The following is a 14,878-nucleotide window of genomic DNA, read 5'->3' as shown; positions in this document are numbered from 1 at the left end:
CCTCCCTTCGTGGGAGTGCATTCTGTGGGACTCTTCCTCTCCCCATGTGGGAGTCTGTACTTGTTCTTCAATAAATCTCCACCTTTACTCTACTATTCTCTATGGATTCATTCTTCAACCCTAGTGGACAAAGAATCCAGGTTTCAGTCCAAAAATCGATTTCAGCATCATAGCATGGCCTACTGTGGTCTGCAATGTCAGAGCTTAGAAAGTCAAAAAGAGATATGTGTGCAACTATGTCTTCTTTTTGCAGTGAACAGGGTCCAGGCCAGGTACAGACTCTGAGAACAGAATCTTCAACTGGATGTGGAGGCATGGAACTTGTGCTTGGAATTGATTGAAAGTTCCTGTTATTTGGGCACAAAATACTGACATAGATTTACCTACAGCTCTCTTCCTGGACAGATTATCAAAATCAGGAAGTAGTATTTACAGTTTCTCTTTTACTTTTCTTGTCCTAAATCTTGAACTTCTTTGTTGTTGTTCTTTTTGTTTGTTTTTCACAACAATAAACATCTCTACATGAGCTAAGGTAGGAGGGAGGAGGATTTATTTGCCTTTATGGGCCTTGAATTTCCTCAGATAGAACCCCAGATCCTTGCCCTCCAGCAGACAGCCACCTGTGCGGCCACCTTGGCCTGGTCTCATGGGGATGTATTCAGAAGCTTGCCTGCTGCAATTGCTCCTTGAGCAGACTGCTACATTGGGCATTCCTTTTCCTTTCATTATATTTCTTCTGAATTTTCTTTTAGTGTGTTTAGTTTAAAATCTTGTCCTCCTCAGAAGTCAGCTTGGCCCCCTTCTTGTGGCCCAGGGGCCGTGCCCAGTGGGACTCGTACCACTGCTGGTACCGTGCTGTCACTGAGCACGATGCAGGTCTGCACTAGGCTCTTGGGGTGGCCCAGTTCATTGTTGGATGCATTGTAGACATCAGCAATCCTTGTGTTGCACGTACAGCACTCTGAGCCCCAGAATTTGCCTACACTCAACCTCAAGGCTCAATATTTCTTGGGCTGTGTGTACTAGTATGAGGCGGGGGCCAATCTTAGTGCTGGCAGCAGGGCACCCAGCTCATATTTTTGCTTCTTGTGGTAGAACTTTCTCTTGCCCCCAGTCTTGCGACACTTGGGCCAGTTGTTTCTGTGGCTCGGTGCCTACCGGCAAGTATCTTGAACTTCTAATTCCATCATTCCACAAATGACTTCTGATTTCTTCCAGTCTTCAGCAAAAATTTTAGGATACTGGTGCCTAACCTAACTCTTCTTCCCTCTCCCTTTATCATCTCTATTGGTTCATTGTCAGCTCATTGTGACACCTCCCCCGCTCATATCCCTAACCTAGGAGAGCAGATTTGGCTAGTTGGTCCCTGAGTATCCATTCTCTACTCATTTCTGAGCCCCAAACTAATTGGAATCAGAAATGTGCCCAGCTAACAGACTGCACTTCTTATCATCCCTTGTGGCAGGATATAGATATGTGAGTACATTCTGGCAAGTAGTATTAAGTAGAAGTTTTTGGTAAGGATTTTCAGGGAAGCTTCTTTAAAAAATTTCAAGCTGTTAAGAAAAATCAGATATTCCCGTCTATCTTTCCTTCTTTCCATGTTGGAATGTAGATGCCATGTCTGGGTGTCCAGTAGCTAGCTGTATTGGACAGAAGGTGACCTTGAGGATAGAAACCACATGCAGAAGATGGTGAAACGGTAAGGGGAGGACTCTGCAGAGATAACTTAGCAGCCCTGGACTTCTTGTCCCTGGATTTATTTTACACGAAGAATTAAATTTCCTCCTTGGGAGGCAGCTCATATTTCTAGTGTCTGTTTTAAGCTACCAACACAATGATCAACTTATACACTGAGAGGGTGGAAAGTGATCTAATGCAATGTAGGTGATATTTATCTCCATGGCTGTGGGGAAGGTACCTCAAGCTCTTGTTTACAGAACTATAGAGTCACTTCTCACTCTCAGAAATATGTCCTGTCTTCTCGGAATCCTAGATTTTCCTGACATCCTCCCCGAGAATAATTTTACTCTCCTGAATATGGTGTTTGCAGGAAGGTGCACCTGAATTTCTGTGTTACATACTAGAATTGCATAGGCTGCTATGATGATTGTCAAATATATAGCAATGCTTAATTTGGGATCTAATTAAACATTGCTATATATACATGCATATGAATTGTTATTATGCTGTAATTCAAAAGCTACCCCACATATTTTTCTGTGACGGAAAGTTTTTGGCCGGGGATATTAACCTGAGAAGAGGACAGAAAAATCCCAGATAGTGAAAGCCACTGGTGTGCCCATGTTTCCCCTTGGACTGAAAGTTAGCCTCGGAAAGGCATCACAGAATCAATGAGGACAGGACAGGGGCTTCCGGGAGGTGGCAGAACAGTAGGAATCAGCTCCAGTTGTACTTTACCTTTTCCTTCCTGGAACTGAATGTCCCAGCTTTACTCTGATAACGAAGAAGTCAGTGAAATCTCCCACAGGAGCCACAAAACCCAAAGAAAGCACTTCATACCCTTTGATTTAGGGATCCAACATGGCAGTGATCTCTGGTATGTTTCAGACGGAGTGATTTCTCCTTGTTAGGACACTGGATGCCCAGTTTGGCAGAGTCGGCAATCACTGAGAGACAATTGCAAGCCTTCAATTCCAAAACAGCAGGCACCTCGAGGTGTTGAAACGTGTGTTCTTTCACAGTTCTGCCCAGAATAAGTATGTTGCTAAGTAGTCTAACACTTAAAAGTAATTCATGCTCCCCAATAACCTTTTCTGTTAAGTAATGAACACTAACAATGGCCAAAAAATAATTAGAAGCATTCTTTTAAGATTGAGAGAAACCCACAGGGTATATATACCAAGTGGCCAGATTATTATGACCACCTGATGTTTGCAGGCAAATTAACCATAATTGCGCGCTGAAGTTGCTAGAGGGCCAGACCGTTATAAATAGGGAAGCAGGTTGTTTACCACAACAGTGTAAGTGATTTTTTTTTTCCTGAAGATGTGGGTAAACAATGTGATTTAACAGCCTTTGATCATGGGATATATTTGAACGTGAGTGGCCAGATTTTTATGACCACCCCATCAGTACTTCATTGGGCCACCTTTTGCCTTCAATACTGCGGCAATTCTTCTTGGCATTGACTCCACGAGATGTTGAAAAGTGATGCGAGGAATCTGACACCATGCCTGATGAACAGCACTGTCCAGTTCTGTGAGATTTGATGATTGTGGAACCAGATGCCCGATGGCTCTTTTAACTTTGTCCCACAAGTGCTCAATTGGATGGAGATATGGTGATTGTAGGGGCCTCCTAAGCAAAGTAAAGTCTCCCTCATGTTCTTGAAACCACTCCTGCACAATACGAGCACCATGGCATGGCACATTGTCTTGTTGGAAGAAGCCATCTCCATTGGGATACGCCATCAACATGATAGGATGAACTTGATCAGCAACGATACTTAGGTATGTTGTGCTATTCAGACATTGTTCCACATGAATTAAAGGGCCCAAATCATGCCAGGAAAACATTCCCCAAAACATAACACTGCCCCCACCAGCTTGAAGGGTTGTACTCATGCATGTGGGGTGCATGCTTTCATGCTGTTTCTGCCAAATTCTCACTCTGCCATCTGCATGATGCAACTAGAAACGTGATTCATCAGACCACATGACTTTTTTCCAATGCTCAACTGTCCAATCCTTGTGTTCCTGTGCAAATTGGAGACATTTTATCTTGGTAACTGCAACAGCAAAGGTGTTTGAACAGGCCTTTGGCTTCCATATCCCATATGATGCAGTGTACGGCTAATTTGCCTACAAATGTCAGGTGGTCATAATAATCTGGCCACTCAGTGTGTATATATCCCACATTCAAAGGCTGTTGAGTCATGTTGTTTACCCATATCTTCAGAAAAAAATCACTTCTACTGTTGTGGTAAACAACCTGCTTCCCTATTTATAATGGTCTGGCCCTCTAGCAACTTCAGCGCGCAATTATAGCTAATGTGCCTACAAATGCCAAGTGGTCATAATAATCTGGCCACTCAGTGTGTGTGTGTGTGTGTGTGTGTGTGTGTGTGTGTACAGTTTGTTTTGGTTTGGCTCTTATCATCATATATATTTGATAATACCCACTTCTCAGGATCAGACTTGATAATCAATTGGTCTCAAAGACTCTGTCCAAAGCCACTTGCCTTGGGGTACAGTGCACTGGTCTCTGCCAGTGAAATTCTTCAATGTAGGAAGGTTTCAATATGTCTGTATTTTGTCTTATTATTTTTTTTGTGTGTAAATCACTAGGATAGTAAGTGCCTGAGAGCTACTGGATACAGGAACTGAAAAATGATTTAGTATCCTTTGGTTAGGATCTCACCAGTTTTTTATTTCAAGCAATGCAATCTTTCAGGGTTCTAGCTTGAAACTGGCAAACCAATATTCTTCATTCCATTGACCAGAGCATGTCACAAGGTAAATCCAGGTTCAAGGAATGGGGAAGTAGACTCTTTCTGAAAACATTCTTATATGTTTATTGATGAGAGAGAGAGAGAGAGAGAGAGAGAGAGAGAGAGAGAGAGAGAGAGACCAATGTGAGAGAGAAACATTGACCGGTTGCCTTCTGCACACACCTCAACTGTGGATCAAACTGGCAACCTAGCTATGAGCCCCAACCCAGAATTGAACCCATGACCTTTCAGTCTACAGGATGATGCTCCAACTCACTGAGCCACCCAGCAAGGGTAGGGAAGTAGACTCTTAATGGGCATAAGTTCAAAGCTTCACTGCAAAGGATATGAAACAGAGAGACACAAACCACGGTGCCTGCAATCAGTCTGCCCAGTGAGTAGCACTAGGAGCCAAGGGAGCAGGTGGAATGCGCATGTGTTCCAGCAGAGCAGTCAGGAGACATTCCCTGAGGGTGTGATTTATCTTGAATCAAAATTGTCATTGAAAGAGTGAAAATAAAAGTGAGGAGAGGGGCAGGCACTTCAAGGCGGAAGGAGTGACCTAAGAGGGGACAAAGTCAGGATGCAATACCTTTTGAGAATTATATTTGTGATGGGCAAATAAAAGAAAGAATCCACAAACAGCCTTTTGAAACAAACCAGCTTTTTGTGTAATTGGGAAAATTTACATTATCTCAATAAAAGAAAATTTCTTTCTTTCTTTTCTGATTATTTTGTTACCTTATTTGATTAAAAAGCTGAAGGTTTTCCTTTCTCCTTGGCATGCACAGGAATAGGAAAACACACCCTGAAAGAATGTAATTTGGGACTTTCAGCATACATGGAAATGTCTTCTTGACAGAGTTGTCTTTACGGCTATATTTTTGAAGGACTAATGAACACTTCTCATCCTGAGAAAGCTCAGAAGGGAACCATTTAGAATGAATGACATGTGGATAGATGGCTGCCAATCAATCTGTATAGAAAGCAATTTTCTGAATGTCAGAGGATGGCAAGGAGGACCAGAAGGGATTTGAAAAGAGAAAGACTGATTTCAAGACATGAATATAGTTTTCAAAATACTCAATCTCATGAGAGGGAGATAGAAGAAAATTCCAACAGTCATTAACACAGAACTAAAGGACAAACATGCAATAGAGAAAACAATGAAATGATTAGTCTAGATAAGATTTCAAAAAATCACTCAATTCCCATTATTTTCTATTGACTCCTTAGGTCATATGATATTCCACAATTTAAAATGACCTTAGTTTTCATAACTGCATACAAAATATTAAACTTTTTAGATAATTAAATATTGGCTCAAAACCAGATTAATTTGTCATTTGTTATGAATGACAGCCATGAGTTTGGAAGATGTGCCAGAACTGGAATATTTTCATAATTATAGGACAATATCGTTGTTGCGTTTTATTTGTTTGTTTGTGTTTTTCTTTGATAAGTTCTTTTTAAGTTTTTAGTATTCCATGTCTGGCATTTCCTCCTGCCAGCTATCCTCACCTATTTCTCTGGCATACCACTAGTTTTTCTCTGAGAGTAATTCAAGTTTATTTTTTCTTATATGAAGCCTTTTCTGTCTCTGCAACACCTCTCTACCCAACTTGGCAGAACCAAACACCTTTTTTTTATGTGCAAGCACTAAACTTGATACCAGTCTCTAATATCTGTTATCACAACATGTTCACCTATTAATGTATGCCTTCACTATTAATTAGACTGCTTTTCTTTCCAACAGTAAAGTGTATGTTTTCTTAATCTTTGTGCTCTCCCTTCCTATAATGGTGACATCGCAATTGCTTGCTATGGAAGTAAGCTATGAATAAATGAATGAGTGGCTTTCAACTGCAAATGCAGCTTTGAAAGAGGTACATGTTTTCATACAGAAAATAATAAAAAGTACATATGAACTTAGATTTATTTTAATTTATTGCTTATAAAACCATTTCACATCCTCTCTCATTCAATTGAGACAACAACTATATCACCCTAATTTTAAAAGTAAGAAGACACGGGTTCCCAGTGGGTTATGTGGCTCCATAGAGTAAAATGCAAACATTCAGGCATAGCCACGCACTCCCGGTTGTGCACTGTTCAGGGAAATAACAGCTAAAATGGGACAGCCGTTCTGCAATTAACTTTTTGTAACATAAAGTTTGGGTGGTTTTTTTTTTGGGGGGGGGGATTTATTTTCTTAAGTATTAACAAGGGAAGTAGACAAGGCGCTCTGAGGGCCCTTTAATTCTAACTTATGAAACCTACTCACAAATTCATTAAAACTCCGCATCTGGGCACCACATTATATGACCACCAGATGGCGATGCAGCTTAACTCAGTGCCCAGGTCTGCAACCCCAGGGCTCAAGGCAATTTCCCGCAGTCAGAAGTTTTTACAAGATAGATATTCTATCGTAATTGAGAGTTCACCACTCCCCTTCCAAAAATGACTTCCCGGACTTTCCTTAAGGAGAAAATGTTTTTAGGATGCCAGCCATTCATAAACGCAAGCCAGAGGAGCTATCAACTGGAGGCCAGTGCTGGAACACAGGTAAGAAGGAACTCCTGTAAATGACTGAAAACAAAGAACAATATCCATGCCGGGTCAAATAACTGTAAACATAAAAAAAAAATTCAAGACTGTGGATCCTCACTAGACTCTAAACTTCATTATTTCAGACACCAGGTTTGTCCATTTTTGAATTCTCAAGAAATACACCCTGAACAAATGTATCTACTAGGAGTAAATGGATGTGACAGGGGCTAAGGAAGAGATAGTCACTCCTGTGTTGGAGTTCACAATCAGAATCAGATATTTAGCATACATTTACTGGACACTGTCTGTGCCAGGCTCTGTGCTAGGTCTCAGGAAAAAAAGAGGTAAGAATGGTTACTGTTATTTATTGCTTGCTAACTGCCAGGGACTATGCTCAGCACTCTAATATTTAACTCCCTAAATCCTTATGGCAACACTACACATGAAGGGTTATTATCACTCTTTTAGAGATAATGAAAAGGAGGCTCATAGAGATTAAGGAAAATGCTAAGGGAACTACCAAGGTGACCAACTGCTGTTTTTATAAACATGGAAAGACAAGAGGACAGGTACATGCCAACAACATAACAGATATATTCCACAGTATTTATTCTTTCAGGCCACAGTATTTATTCTTGCCTTGATTCTTTAAAATCACTTACACTGGTTCAGAATAGGAAAAAAGTAGCATTTCTGATTTGTCTCACATTAGCCATGGTCTACCAATTCCTCACGGATGTGTGGTTTTGGGCTGGCTCATTTGGTGATTCTTAATCCAGAAAATGTTATTTCCCCAGTTGAAACTATTGCCACTATACCTGAACGCTGGGAAATATTATTTTATTGTCAAAACTTTTCCAACTTATTCTTAGACTAGAGGAAAGGTAAAGAGACAAGTTCCCAGGGTGGTGTAAGATTCCCTTATCCAAGGTTTGATTTAGATCTGTCTCAAAACAGAAATTTTTAAAAGTTTATATTCCGTCTACCAAGTTGCATAGATTACTTTTAAGTCTGGTCTCAATTTAAAAGCTATCTTTTGTTAATATGTGCACTTTATGTATGCTAATATAATGTATACATATACACATACATACATATATACATACAAGTTTGGAGAAAAATAGGTTTACAGCAGTTTATATCAAAAATAATATAATAATTAACAAATAATCATACAAGAATAAACTCTGTCCTTCATGTACTCACAACTGTAAACCTACTTTTGCCCCACCCTGTATGTTCCCATATCCCTAACCTGAAGGAAACATTTCTGGAAGCAAAGAAGGAAGAGAACAAGAAGAGGTATTTTTGCTCATGGCTCATAATATAAAATGGACTGAGAGTCCCCTAACAGGAAACATTAAAGAACTAAAGACGCGTCACATTTTTTATCACAAGCTAAAATGGGAGGAACAAACCCAGTCAAACAACCTCCACCCACAAAGGATGGCACTTTTTATGTACAAACTGGTAGCAGAGATTGCTTATAAAAGTAAGTCTCCATCTCCAAGGCTAATTTTTTCAAATGACCTCAAAGTAGAGTACATTAAACCAAAGAACAGAGGTTGGGAAGAGCAAAGAGCCAATGTCTAGAGACAAACATTCTTGAGGATCATAAATATTCAATTTTGGCTTTGCTTGTCGACTTAAAGTCTATTGTAGAAGACAATGCCAATGATTTCTCAGTATTTCTTCCTCCTTTATTCCTCTTAGTAATAAAAGCTTTACAGTTTAAGTGCAGCCCTCTCACTGAATTCCCCAGCTCCCAGTGGAATGTGAGGGCAAGTAATGTGCCAAGGTCCACATCACCCTCTTTCCTTGAGAGCAGGGACTGGAGAGAGAGGTTGATGGCAGCTGCCCACACTCCTCAACAACTCATATCTGCTTAAGGGAGTGACTTAAATACTATTGTCTTACAACAACTCTACATTTTAAAATTACTTTTGTTACAAGAGCTAGCTAATACAGAAATTTGTGCCTGAATGTCAATCATTATTATAACAACAACAACAAAAAATCTGTGGCCAGTCAGGCAGAGAATGGCAAACGAAGAGGTATTGCAGCCTTTGAGACCTGGTGCCCCTTGTACTGTGGCAAAACATTTAGTAAAAGTATTACCTAGGATAGCTTGAGGCCGACCTTTTGCCTCCAAAGCATAGAGCTCACTTCAGTGGAACAGTTGAAAAAGAAGAAAAGTGACTTGTCCAAATTTCCATGGTTAAAATAGAACTTAAGTCTCTGTTTTTTTTATTCATTTAAAATTGAATACCAAAGGAGGCACCCCACCACAAGACTACTTACAATGTATACTTTTTTAAAGGGTGTTCAGCTCTACTTCTGTTAAAATAGTGTTCCCATAGGATATGAGAATATGGTTATTATTTTTTTCACTTTTACTTTTAAATTGGTTATTTTTAAATCACAGTTGACATGTACTAATATGTTAGTTTAAGGTTTATGGCATAGTGGTTAGAAATTTATTAATTTACAAGTCTTGTACCCACTTGGCATCATACAGTTTTTACAATATTCCCTCTGCTATGCTTTACATCCCCATCACTAGTTTGAAACTGCCAATTCGTACTTCATCCCTTCACCTTTTGCACCTAGCCCTTGCAACCTGCCTCCCATCCAGCAACCATTACTCTGTTCTCTATAAGTTTGTTTCTGTTTTGTTTGTTCATTTATTTTGTTTTTTAGATTCCACACATAAATAAAATCATATGGTATTTGTCTTTATCTGACTGATTTATTTCACTTAGCATAATACTCTCTAGGTCCAACCATGTTGTCACAAATGGTAAGATTTCATTATTTTTTTATGTCAGAGTAATATTTCATTGCATATATGTACCACTTCTTTATCCCTTGATCTTTTAATTGGAACATTTAATTAATTTAAAGTAATTATTGATAAGTATGTGATTATTGTCATTTTATTAATTGTTTTCTGATTGTTTTGGGTTCTCTTTTTTGTTTTCTTTTTTTCTTCTACTCTCTTGCTCTCTTCTCTTGTATATTCGATGACTTTTTGTAGTATTGTTTTTGGATTCCTTTATTTCTCGTATAGCTCTTATAGATTTTAGGCTTATGGTTACCATGTGCTTTAATATATACAAGCTATGTTTATAGCAATCTATTTTAAGTTGATGGTCACTTAAGTTTAAATTCATTCTAAAATTACTATTTTTACTCATCCTCTACACATTTGTTTTTGCCACTAACTTTTTATTTCTTATGCGTGTGTGTTTGTGTGTATTCCTTAATTACTGTTGTAATTACATATGGTCTGAATCTGGCCACTAGTTGTGTTGGTTCTGGGACCTCTTAGGAGGGGCTTTGGTGCAGGCTAAGGTCAGCCTCTGCCTGTGTCTGGCCCAGGGACACCTGGTAGGAGCTACAAAATGATCTGCAGGTGTTGCTGCATAGGCTGGGCTTGGAGACACCTGGGAGTGGTTATGCTGTGAACCCAGTTAGGCTGCCACTCGTACCAAGCCTTGGGGCTATGTAGCAAGAGGGACAGGGGATCCTGAGGCCAGACACTGCTTGTTTGGGGTTGTGGAACTTTGAGAGATTTTAGGAAAGTCTTCAGTGTGGGCACAGGCCAGGCACTTGTTGGATTAGCTTCTGAAAAAGGTTACTTCCAGAAACATGAATTGGGTGGGGTGGGAATCACCAAGGTATGTTGGGAGAGGTGTTAGCCAGATTAATGGATACTCAGATTTGGCCCCTGCCTGTACCTGCAGGCTGGGTGGTAGGAGAGCTCAACAAAGTACCAGTGGCATCTGCTGGCACTTTAGTTCTGGGAAGAGCTATCCCTTCAGCCCTGGCCCTGAAGCCAGACAATTCAATTCCTCCCCACATGCCCCTGGTGCATTTTGGGCAGCTGTCCCTTCTCTGGCGCCTGGGGTGTTTGTGAGCAAGTGGGTCTGTGGTCATGCCATTAAGAGGATGCTTGGGTCACAGCAGCCCTGTCTCACCGAACTGCGTCCCTGCTGACTTGCACAGCCAGCTGTTGTGGGGACTCCTCTTCCTTGAACTAGTACTTCAGGCTGGGAACCTCAGGACGGGGCTGGGACCCCTTCTCCTCAGGGGGGACCTCTACGGCCAAGGCATCCCCCTGATTTTTAACTGCCACATGTGGGTGTGGGACCAGCCTTTTTGTGTACCTGCCCCTCCTACTAGTCTCAAAGTGGCTTCTTTATATCTTTAGTTATAGGAGGTCTGTTCAGCTAGTCTTCAGGTGATTTTCAAGGGTGGTTGTTCTATAATTTAAATTTAAATTTGATGTGTTAGTGGAAGCAGCAAGCACAGCATTTATCTACTCTGCCATCTTGACCAGAAGTCAAGTCAGGATATGCAAATGTTACCTATTAGATTAATATTTTCCACATTCACTAGCTTCATAAATATAATGATACATTTCTTTGGGCATGTTAATACATAATATTAGACCTGACAACTTAGCTTTTATGTTTGACTTTCTTGTTACTTATCAACTAATAATGATTTAAAACAGAGCTGGAGCCCTAGCCGGCTTGGCTCAGTGGATAGAGCATCAGCCTGCAGACTGAAGGGTCCCAGGTTGGATTACGGCCAAGGGCACATGTCTGGGTTGCGGGCTCGATCCCCAGTAGGGGGTGTGCAGGAGGCAGCCGATCGGTGATTCTCTCTCATCATTGATGTGTCTATCTCTCTCTTCTTCTCCCTTCCTCTCTGAAATCAATAAAAAATATATTAAAAAAAAACACAGAGCTGGAAATTAAGCATCGTAAATGCCTTTACTACGCCCCACCTTCCACCAAACTCTCTCCAATTCCTCTCTCCCTTGTTCCTACCATCAGCCAACAGACAGACAATTTCATACTAAATCTCTACTTCTCAAAATCTTCCTCAATTCATTCTCTGGGCAGCTGTATTTACTAACAGAATCAGCATGGAATAGGAGAGTAAACCTATTTGGCGTAAAGTGGGCTCAGGAGTGTTTACATTTAAGAGGGACACTTAAGCCCTAACCAGTTTGGCTCAGTGGATAGAGCGTCGGCCGGTGGACTGAAGGGTCCCAGGTTTGATTCTGGTCAAGGGCATGTACTTTGGTTGTGGGTACATTCCCAGTGGGGTGTGTGCAGGAGGCAGCTGATCGATGTTTCTCTCTCATCAATGTTGCTAATTCTCTATCCCACTCCCTCCCTCTCTATAAAAAAATCAATAAAGTATATTTTAAAAGATAGAGGGACACTTTTAAAACCCAAGTAACTTAAAATGTAAATTTCTCCAGCATGCAAGAAGGCAGATGTGAAGGAAACCATTCCACCATCTTTTCAAAGACAACCAGGGACTTCTACCTCTCCCAACTGACAAGGACAAAAGCAGGTCTGTGTTTGATTTCCCATTACTGTCATCTATTTGAGTTCCAAAATTCTGATGTTTCACAGCAGTTTTCTTGGATCAGAAAACTAACAGCAGTGTCCTCACTCTGAGTTGGTAAGTAATGATACCTGTGACCAAACATTCAAGAATAACTAACATTAAGGATTGTGTAATTGTTCTTCTCAGCAACTTTAGGTGTGGTAAAGTATATCATTCCACCAGTGTAACATGCTCCCATTCTTATTCCCTGAAAATGGAAAATCAATCTTTGAAAAGTAAAGAACCATTATCATTCTTTGCATTTTGTCTCGACATTTTGGCATTAACCTTGGAATTTCTTCCCACTTTTTTGTTATTCCAGTTTTTCACTGTGACTATGGTCTGTTAACACCATTATTTTGTTATTTCAAAATAAAGAATGTTCTATTGCTTTTTGTGGAATAGTCAGTGACCCAAAACTATAACTAGTGTTTCTAAGCACATGCCAGTTTTTTTTTCTTTTTGTTTTAAAGACCCCAAGTCAATATTCTAACATCACTTTTTGTTTAAGATTATTTTGACAGAAGCTTTGTCAACATCAGAAAATATTTTTTTCTCCAAATAAATAAAAATATCTACCCTCCTAGGATCAAATTTATAACTAGAAAAAATGTAGTAACCAACAAAGGCTAGAATTATGTAGTTTGAAAATATCTTTAAAGCTATTGAATTTTATATTCTGGGTAGGTTTAGATGTTGGATAGAGTATTTTAAAGACAATTCAAGATGCCTTTTATTATAAGACTGGAGGCCCAGTGCACAAAATTCACACACTGGGGGGTACCTCAGCCCAGCCTGCCCCCTCTCACAGACTGGGAGCCCTCTGAAATGGATGGCCCAGGCCCTAGGGTAGCTTAAGCCTGCAGTCTGCCCTCCCTCTGTGGGAGGTGACCAGGCTGATCAGGGGAAGGCGCAAGCCCCATCACCCCACTGCTGCTGCCACTGCCGGCTGCCCCAGCCACCAAGGTGTTTTCATCAACACGGACTCCAGCCCCTTCACCATGAAAAAATGACAACTTTCTTTAGGCATTTTCAAGATATGTCTTTCATAGGATGTGACATTTCTTTCTTTTTTTTAATCTTCACCTGAGGATATGTTTCCATTGATTTTTAGAGAGCTTGGAAGAGAGAGGGAAAGACAGAGAGAAACATCAGTGTGAGAGGGACACTTCAATTGGTTGCCTCCTGCATGTGCCCTGACCTGGGCCCCGACCAGGGAGAAGGCTGCAACCTAGGTACATGCCCTTGATCTGAATCAAACCCAGACCCTGTGGTCGGCAGGCCAAGGCTCTATCCACTGAGCAAAACTGGCTAGGGCAGGATATGACACTTCTTAGCCCCTTCAGCAGTAGACCTTAGTTATTTTCCTCCAGGAGTGAGGTGGAAAAACCCTAGATCACCTTCTTGGATTCTTATTACTCAAGTTACCATGAACACTGCTAGTGGCAGTGTATAGGGAGCTTAGCCAATGAGCAGTCAGAAAAGGTGTTTCCTCTGCAGCTCATGTGCAGAGCCCTCCCCCCCTCCCCCCCCGCGTTGTGCCTGCTGGGCTGGGGGCATGCTGCCTGCCCAGATGCTCTCCCTCCCTCTACAGTCAGGGTGTGGGATGCTGGCCTCGTCACCAGGGCAACAACACCAGCATCCTCTCCTGACCACTATGGGTGCTGCCATCTTTGTGGCAGAGTGATGGTTAATTTGTATATTACCCTTTTATTAGATTAGAATATAGCCTTAGAAACGGGGAAGAAAAACACTAAATTGGATTCAGTTTAGTTTTGTGATCTTGGTTAATCCTTAACTTTATTTGATGTCACCTAACATGAAAATAAAATTTAAGATAAGCACATGGTTTGTAACCTTCTGAAATGAATGGCCCAGGCCCTAGGGTAGCCAGCAAGAGACATCAGGTGCCAAGAACCTCTAGCAAGTTCTCCAGGGCTGGAGGCCCCCAAGATTTTTAGAGGATCAGCAGCACATATCCCTGATGATGTAATAGTGGAGACAAGGGTTGTGTAAGGGCAATTTATTTATCTTTTACTTACACAATTAGCAGTATTATTAAGAATGTCAATCTATGTATATGATATGCTTTTATATTTATCTTCAGCCAATCAACCAAAGCCTAGCTTTGCTATACTATAAAAAGAATCAAAAAAGGATTTAGGGAAACTGGATCCATAATAATTTTGTAATTTTTAGGCATTAGTCAAATTACCTCTCATTACTCGTGTGGGATAAGGAGTTGGATTATTCCTATGGTCTGAGAGTGGCTTAGTGAAATAGCAGAGAACATTGATTTCGGCAGACATTGGTTAGAATTTCAGCTCTGCTGCCTTTTCTACATGGACTTGTCTTTATTATTTTTTGATAAATATGCTGTAGGTAGGAATCTCTACCTCCCAGAATTGTGAGAATTAAATGAATTAGAAGTATCTATTAGCACAAAGTGGCAGCTATTATTGCCTA

The 14,878-nt window shown here is 40.6% G+C and overlaps 1 pseudogene; it reads right to left on the bottom strand.

Annotated features, from left to right (window-relative positions):
- Positions 1-549: 549 nt before the first annotated feature.
- Positions 550-14,634, bottom strand: LOC132226608 (small ribosomal subunit protein eS8-like; annotated as a pseudogene).
- Positions 14,635-14,878: the final 244 nt, after the last annotated feature.

Source organism: Myotis daubentonii, chromosome 2 (genome assembly GCF_963259705.1).
Source record: "Myotis daubentonii chromosome 2, mMyoDau2.1, whole genome shotgun sequence".
Taxonomy (NCBI): domain Eukaryota; kingdom Metazoa; phylum Chordata; class Mammalia; order Chiroptera; family Vespertilionidae; genus Myotis; species Myotis daubentonii.
Note: the sequence above shows the minus strand (reverse complement) of the source record. Positions and strands in the feature narration are given on the sequence as shown.